Source organism: Curcuma longa, chromosome 14 (assembly GCF_044706935.1).
Source record: "Curcuma longa cultivar G26 ecotype Majalengka, Jawa Barat chromosome 14, ITB_CL_G26_1.1, whole genome shotgun sequence".
NCBI classification, from domain to species: domain Eukaryota; kingdom Viridiplantae; phylum Streptophyta; class Magnoliopsida; order Zingiberales; family Zingiberaceae; genus Curcuma; species Curcuma longa.
Window position 1 is genome coordinate 10,929,338 of NC_133874.1, and position 9,396 is coordinate 10,938,733.

The following is a 9,396-nucleotide window of genomic DNA, read 5'->3' on the forward strand; positions in this document are numbered from 1 at the left end:
TTAGAAGACATGTGCCCATCTTGCAAAACCAATACCTAAAGTACATTGTTGTGTTTAAGTTCAATCCACTTACATCTAAGCTAAGTGGAAGTCATTCTTTATTTCATCTCACCTCTTATGGGTAGAAAGAATGAGAGAAAAGTACAAGGAAAATATTTGCTTTATTGATTTATTATTGTAGCTAATGGTCATTTATACAAATTGTCTAGACAATATATAGAATATAATATGACAAATACGGTGATAGTGAATATGGTATGCAATCTCAGTTATCATAGATACAATAATAGTTATGGTTGTGATTGTAGCACTAAGCATGGTAAGCCTTTGTCGATTGAAATCAATTTATGATCATCATTTCCGTACTACTATTCTTGTCATTATCCCCGACAAACTCAACGAGAGGTATAGAACATTGAATTTGGTTGTTAGAAAATAGCTTGGTGAAGATGTCAACAAGTTGATCCTCTATGGAGATATAGAAAATTGATAATTGTTTAGTCGCTATACACTTCCATATAACGTACAAATCAATCTCTAGATGCTTTGTGTGGGACACGTTGCTCCAATGTTATCATACTATATTTTAGGTGTAGTATTGCTAGAAAGATGCAATTCTAGAAGAAGAGATTGAAACCTCGATGCTTGAGCGAGATACAATGGATTGCTTTTTAAAATGCCATAAAATGATGTTTCTTCCAAGAAATATTACATATTCACTAGTAGAACATTTGTCTTCAAGAAGAGCTAGCCCAATCTTCATTTATTGTTATGAAGTGAATAATGACGATATAAAAAGAGACCATGTAGAATAGTGCCTTTAAGATAGTGAAAAATCCTCTTAACCCTTTTCCAATGTTGTTTAGTGGGAACATACATAAATTGACAAGTCCAATTGATAGCAAAAGTGACATTAGGTCGTGTGATAATGATATATTATAAGACTTTCATAATGGTCCGATACATTTGAGGATCAGTCATAGCAGTAATAACAAGGGAGGATGAAGGTGCAGAGGAATTACCTACTATAATAAGTGTAGAAATAGGATGTGCTCCATCCATTTTAGCTTATTGGAGAACCTTGCTCTATGATAAGAGAAAACCTTCATCATTCGAGAAAAGCTCGACACCAAGAAAAAAAAAGAGTAGTGCCAAGATCTTAAATAGGAAATTCTTATATGAAGACGAAGTAGAGTAGTGATTCCTTCTTGATCATTACCAATTAGTAGAATCTCATCCACATAAATAAGGAGCTAACATTGCACTTATAAAATAAAGAAGAGTTAGTTTTTGAGCTAGAAATCCCTTGAGTATGTAGCCAAGTAGATAGACGATGAAACTATACATGAGGGTGTTTGTCGAAGACCATATATGGATTTCTTGACTGACAAATATGTGTTGAAAGTTATGGATTAATAAACCCAAGCTGCTGCTCAATAAACACAGTTTCCTCATCAACATGGTCGTCAAGAAAGATATTCGAAATATCTAATTGTTGTATTAGCTAGTTGGAGCTGACAACTATAAATAGTGATAATGTGACAATTTTAATCTTAGTGACCGAACTAATGTGTCATTAAAGTTAATACTTAGCTGTTGATTGAATCATTTCTCCAAAACACAAGTTTTATACTGTTTAAGAGAGTCATCATCATGATATTTGAGGCGGAAGACCCATTTGGAGCCCACAACATTCATGGAGGTAATACAAGGAACTAAGCACCATGTCTTATTACGAAGGAGAGCATCCAATTATATAACCATCATAGCATAGTTTAGATCCTTAACTGCCTATATAAAGCATGTTGGTTTAGAAGATTTTTAAGAGTCCACTCTAGCCTTGGAAGAGGTTATTGGGTGACTACTGATGGGCATCGTGTATAGATGTCACTTAAGAGAAGCGTGTGCTGAGGAGCATCTTCATCAGATTGCTTGTTGAAGAGGGGCGAGGGAGTAGGCTAAGATCGTGAAGGTGTAATGTGTGGCACATTCTACGAAGGAAGCAAATTATTCTTATGATTGGATGATGCAATGAAAGAGAGGCCTCATAGATCAACGGAGATGGAGATGGACCTAGAATACCATCACTTCTTATATCAAAATCATTTATGGTCAGAGGAGTCAAATGCTTTTATGTCTATTGCAATGTTAGATGGTTCTAAGCAGGTGCCACTATTGTTGGAGAGGTTGAGGAAGCTACCGAAAAAGAGACTATCATGAAATGTTTATTCACTCAGTTGGTATATGTAAACAATGATACCCATAATGTAACTTGCTATAATCAAGGAAAATAAACACCTATAACATGAACAATAAAAAATTTGAAGAAAAGTGTTAGTTAGGAGTCCAATTATAAAGTTTTTCCAAAGGACATATTTAATTGAACAATTGAGTAGAAAGTTGATTTATGAAGTAAACTATAGTGATAACAACTTCATCCTAAAATTTAGGAGGAGCTAATGCATGATAAAGAAGAGCTCAAACAATTTCCACTATATGTCGATGGTTTCTTTTTGCAAATCCATTTTGCTTAAGGGTGTGAGATTAAGAGACTCGATAAACAATTTCATAAGAGGCAGAATGTTGATGAAGGGCTTAATACTTACCTCCCTAATTACAATGGAGATCAAATATTTTAAGACCAAAATAATGTTTAACTTGTTTTTGAAAATGATAAAATATGTTAAATAAATTATATTTTTATTTCATAGGATAGAACAATGTGAATTATTGAGGTGGTCAATGAAAGTGATATAATATTGATTAGACAAGATAGGTGTAAGGTCTCAAACATTAGAATGGATTATTTTGTGAAAAGTTACAAACACGATTAAATGGGGAAAAAGATAATTTATAACTCTTGGCTTTGCAGGCCTTGTATAAATGAGATGAGCAGATATATGAAGTAGGTAAACTAAATCAACTTATGATTATTTTGAACAATACAAAGAGAAGCATGACCAAGGTGAGCATGCCAAATTGGTTTAATTATGTATTCACCGATAAAAAAACTTTAATAGAAAGATATTGACGATAGTAGAGATCATTTTTGACCATTCCATGGAGTACATAGTGCATGCTGTTCTATCCTTTACAAGGTAATGATTTGAATAAATTTACATTGTTAAAACTAAATTACCGTGTAAAGAATAAATTTTTAGTAATAGAAGGGACATCAATATATTGCATATATGAAAAGTTTGATTAGATGATTGAAAATATATATTTCCAAAGTTAGCAATTCACAAACCAGAGTCATTACCTACCTGTACTGTATTCAAGCTATAGTAGAGCATCACTTCTAAAATTATGTCATAGTCTGGTGTACATATGATGAGTTACTCAAGTATCAGACACTTTTGTAGGAAGAATATTTATGGACTAGAGTACTCTCCAACAAACTTGTGGAGCGATTTGGATTTGTTGATGTAAGGATGCAAGACTTCCAACAATATTTTAGTCAAATCTCTCAGGACATTTAAGACTAATATATCCAACAGCGAGACAAATTTGGCATCTTCCACCAATAAAATTTGAAATAAATCTCTTAGAACAATGAATATCAATATGTCCAACGGTAAGATAGATTTGACATCATATAGGACGATGCCCACCTTGATAGCATTGGTTGTTTGATATAAGAATAGACATAAGAGCTAATCTATACTCTAGATTAATGATAAAAGGGAATAAGCTAGAGGCTTTGGAAAAAAAAGTCTTGTTGATGGAAAGGTTGAAAGGAAGGCTGCGGATAAGCGAAATAATAGATGATGGAGGTGTTGGCAGAAGGTTGATCGTGGAAAAGTAGAGGAGATGAAGGAGGTGTTGGCAAGAAGGTTGACCGTGGAAAAGTAAAGGAGATGATGGAGGCATGGGTAGAAGGCTCATCATGGAAAAGCATAATATAATTGATAAATTATACGTATAAAATATTAATTATTTTTAAATCATTATATTTAACACCTTCATTGTTTTACTAATGAGCGTTCTTAGGTTCTATATATTTTAAATCTTAGACAATTAATTTTCATATAATATTTCTTATTTAATCTATGGTGTGAAAACTCTTGTATATTTAACACTATATTTAACTTTTCATAGAGATGTAATAGTCCTTGTCGAGATGTTACAGTAAGATTTGCATTCCGTTCCTTTGGAGAACATCCTAACATTAACATAATAGTTTGATGGATCCATTCATTAAATATTTGTTTGAAAGTCAATGCTAGTTAGCAACTTAACACATAACCTTCATCCTTTTCATCTAGGCTTTGGACCAATATTGACGGGTTAGATGAAAATACCCTTTGGTTGACTGATATATTGACTACAATTATCTTAATGATCGAGTATGCTTATGTTGAGATCTACTCTCTCTTAGGTATATGTTCTCTTAACACTCAACTCACCAAGAGTGATCATATGCATATGAGCCCTTAGCTCGCTTTATGTTTCATATTTCACATCTTCACCTAATTAGTCTACCTCCTCTAGCTTAGCTATAATCTAATCTTGGTTGTTCTACAGTCCCTTCGATATCTCATGTCATTCTTCTCCAATCTCCACTGACCTCAAGTTATTGAGTTATTAACCGACCATGGTTTTGCCAAGTCATTTTCATGTGTTTTTCCAAGTTAATCCTCACTTAAAATATTTGTGCAAATATTAAAATCCAATGATCGATCTCAATCATAAGACATTGAGTGTATCAACAATTTATCCCTTTTTGGCGACAATATGTTTAAGTTATGTAATAGCAAAATGAAATTAGGGACAGCTCCTCCGCCCCTAGTGGAGAATAAATTTTCTAAAATTCTAACTTAAACCATTACTCTTTTTTCTCGCGCTAAAAAGATTGCAGTAGACAACCCAAAAACACACAATTTGATCATTTAAATAGTATTCCGATCCTAATTCAAACTTGATCTAAGTGTAATACAAATAGGACAATAATCAAATTCAGTTGAAAGTTTCATTTTTGAACCTTTTTACATAGAGTGCCAACAAAATATCAATTGACTCATACTAAGCTGTGGATATCTAATTCACTCGACTGTCTTTCAAACTACACAATTGTGCCAAATTTGAAAATTCTTTTAAAATTCTATAAACATTTTAAATCTAAATATAAATAGGTTTTCAAAACATGAAATGAATTTTTCAAAATGAAATTTCTAGGTGTGATCTAAATGTTCATTAATTGATACTTTAGTCATTAGTCAATCTGATCATTATTATGCAATTTTTTTTCTTACCATCAACTTTCTCTAGGTTTTTTTGCTGTAACAGTAGTTGATTGGACTAGGTCATCGATCGACTGTCTAGGACAGTTATGAACAAAATTATTTTGTTTGTTGTTGATCAAGTTTAGTTAGCTATCAAGTCAACTTAGCCCTCATCAGTCAATTACAACATTTTGTTTGATGACTATACTTGAGTCGATTCCACAATCAACTCAATTACCAATCTACTAAAGTCACACTTCAATTGATTGATATGTTGACTATAACTCTCCTAATATTAACGTCTATCTATGTCGAGATTTACACTCTCCCAAGTATATGTTATTTCAACACTTAACTCACTAAGAGTTGTTCCTTTGCTTCCAAGTCATCTTGTATGCTACTTGTCCCTTGGATGGACAAGAACCCTCGACTCTCTCTAAGCGCTATCCTTCACGTCTTCTCTTACATAGTCCATTTACTCTAATTTAATTATACGTCTTCCCCTACGTAGTCCAGTTCCTCAAATTTAGTCGTACTTTGTATATAATCGAGTTAGAGCGCTAGAGGGGGGAGAGTAAATAGTGCTTTATCGCTTTTTTACTCTTTGAATAATTCGTGTGTAAAACGAAAGTATGTGAAAATAGAAAGTACAATGGAAAGAATAAATAGGATAAATTTTATTTTTACTTAGTTCACAGCAGGCTACTACTACAAGGCCCACGATCCGTGATTATTTTCGACGGACAATTCACTATAAAATCTTTCTCTTACGAGAAGAAGTTTATCGCTTTATAAAATATGTTAGGATCGATAAACTTATACCATCCTAAACTCTTAAGTACAAAAGAAATAAAATGGTTACCGACTGAGAGTATTAGACTTGTAGTTGTCGGTGCAGCTCCGCGGCATTACGATGGCGTACTGGATCGAATATTTGTGCGTAGGAGGTTGTCATAGAAGCGTATGAAATTGATATTAGGGTTTCCTCCTGCAGCTGCTTATCAAGCCTGATTCGGGCGCCTGAAAGTCCTTCCAGGCATCTCCACGTCATCACATCGATCCTTTTTCGATGCTGACTCGACATCTTCTGAGTGCTTGTATCCCTTCCGGGCGCTTAGATGCTGACATGGAGGTTGCCGGATCAATTTCGACTCCACAATGTCTTAGCCAGATTCGGGCACCTAGAACCTCTCCGGACGCTTGGAGGCTGAGGTGTCCTGACTATTGAGACTCTGTCACCTCATCCGCCTCTCTAGCCCGTTCGATTAATGTCCAATCGCCTGGATCCTTTTCGAGTGTCTGAATCGTCCAAGTAATAGATCTAGATAAGGGCATCCGAAACACAAAGTTTCAGCCCATCCTTTCCTGTATTAGAAGTTAGTCCAAAAATAAAATAATAGGAACGAAATAGTTTGGTAAATTGTTTGGTATTGACATTAGATTTCTAGTGAAATCTTAAGTCAGATCGATGTCTACTGTTTCCCTTACTGGGAATGTGTCCTCACCCACTCCACTAGAGAGAAATTACCTTTTGCCAACCAAACCCTCCAGATTTGTTGGACTTTTGCTCAGCCTTGATCCTCGACCTCTAAGACTTTTGCTAGACGTCCGGTCCTCCAAACCCGCCTAGACTTTCTGCCTGATGCTCTGATCTATTAAGACTTCCTGTCTAGTCTTCCAGACCAAGATTTTTTTGTCCAATCTTCTAAATTAGGTCTTCCTTGCCCAATCCTCCAGATTAAGTCTTTCTTGCCCAGTCCTCCAAACTAGGTCTTCCTTGCTCAATCCTTCAGATTAAGACTTCCTTTGCCTAGCCGCAACTAGGACTTTTCTGTGCTACATGCACACTCAATTCAGCTCATTAGTCCACTTCTCAAACTTAATTCAAACCCTTTGTCATTATCAAAACTCAAGTTTAATCATCTGGTACTCTCTACACCAACAATCTCCCCCTTTTTGATTATGCCAACTAAGGTTTTAAGTTAAATAAAATATTTGCTTTAACAGAAATAAACCATCATAGTTTTTCAAGTTAATAACAAGAAATTTAAAAATTAACATTTTGACTCCCCCTTTATTTAGGATTCTTCTCTTGAAGTTAAGGTCTACTTAGAAAAATATTTTTTTAAAAAAATTTTTCTTTCTCTCCCCCTGAACTTGATATGATTTTCTTTATCAATTTGGTTAAAAACGATTTAAACTTTTGAAAAAAATATTTTGCAAATATTTTGAAAAAATAATTTTGAGTCAAAAAAATTTCTAATAAAAACATTAATCATTTAAAAATTTCAAGGCAATATTTTGAAAATTTTCAAGGCAATTGTTCAAGTCATTTTCTAAGTTAATTTTGAATTTTTAATTTAACTTAACTTGACCATACTCTTCCCCTTTAACATAATCAAAAATATCTATTAAAAATTTAAAGGTATTTTTGAAAAAGTTTAAAATTATAAAATTTTATGTTATTTATATAATATATAAAAATACTTAGACAATTTTTTTTTTATCCTTTAGGCACATGTCTAACTTATCAGTATTGGCTAATTATTAGAAGATAACAATTTAACCAAATTAATCAAGTTTAAATGTATGATTCCAACTAGCCTTTACTAAGTAGGAATACTTAATTTGATATATATTTTTTATTAATTTTTTAGCCCAAGTTTTGGTTTGATGTACTAACATAAGCATAAAAAATTTAGACTTTTATCCTATGCATTTCACACTGTTCTAGGTTTCATAATACACAAGCAAATTATCTAGTGTGTTTTGTGAGATGCAATAATCTTAGTCTATAGATGCATAATCTCTATTGGGAGTGCTTAGGCTAAGTCCAATTTTTGCTTTTAATTTTGAAATCAAAAATTTGAAACTAAAATTTTTAAAGACAAATATAATTTTGAAAATATTTTGAAAACTAGGTAATAGTAGATTTGAAAAGTCATGAGTTTTGAAAAATTAATTTTGAACAAAAACGTAATTTAAAAAAAATTATCCTTAATCTACCAAGCACATTCCTAATTGCCTTCTGAATGTGCTAAACTCAGATTCAAATAGGATTTTGTGAAAATATCAGCTACGCTTGATTTGAACTCAACTTAGTTGAGTACAATTTCTCCTTTAGCGACATGATCTCTAATAAAATGATGTTTGACCCTATGTGTTTGGTTCTAGAGTGATGAATTGTGTTCTTGGTCAAATTGATTGAACTGATATTGTCAATTAATACTTTAGTGTTATAGTATTTCAAGTTAAAGTCAGTTAATGTATGCATCATCTAAAATAATTGTGCTACACATTCCCCCCATTGCTATGTACTCTACTTCAGTAGTAGATAATGCAACACATTATTGCTTTCTACTATACCAGCTGACTAGACATGTGCCTAGGAATTGACATCCTCCACTTGTACTTTTTCTATCTAGTTTGCAACTAGCATAGTTTGATTCAGAGTATCCTACTAGGTCAAAGTGATTACTCCAAGGGTACCACATTCCTACAAAATATCTAGAATGTAGGGGTATAAATGTCAATAATGCAAATCTCATCTTATGCTCCTCAAAAGGGAATCTAGGATCTGTACTAGGGGTACGAGAAGTCCCAGCCTCAGTGGTCTTCCTCTTAATCTTAATGCATAAATTAAGATTTTAACTAAGAAAAGATAATTTAATTGACTTTGGGATCGTTCAGAGACTTATCTAGGCATATTGGATCGAAAAATAACAAATTGACGACCAAAAAACCTTGACGGCGATGCGGGAAGAAGATTTTTGGAGGTTAGAAGTAGATTTTGGCCGGCTTGGAAAGTTAGGTCTCGAACATCTATATAGACGTGATTCGGGCACTTGTATTCTAATCAGAGCGTCTAGATTTCATGTGGTGCAGTGTGCTTGGATTTTTTTCAGGCGCATGGATTCTAAAAATCGAGGGCACCTGTATGAAATTGTGGGTGGTGTTCGGGAAGAGATTCAGGGCGCTTGGATTTATATTCAAGCGCCTGGATTACGTTGGACTGGGCTTATCGTTGGAATTGAGTTTTAATTAAATTAGTTAAGTTTAAAAATTAATTAGTTAATTTTAATAGTTAATTGATTGAGTTTGAGAGTTAATTAAGTTTTACAAATTAATTGATTAAAGTTTAAAGGTTAATTAATTTGATTTAAGAGTTAAT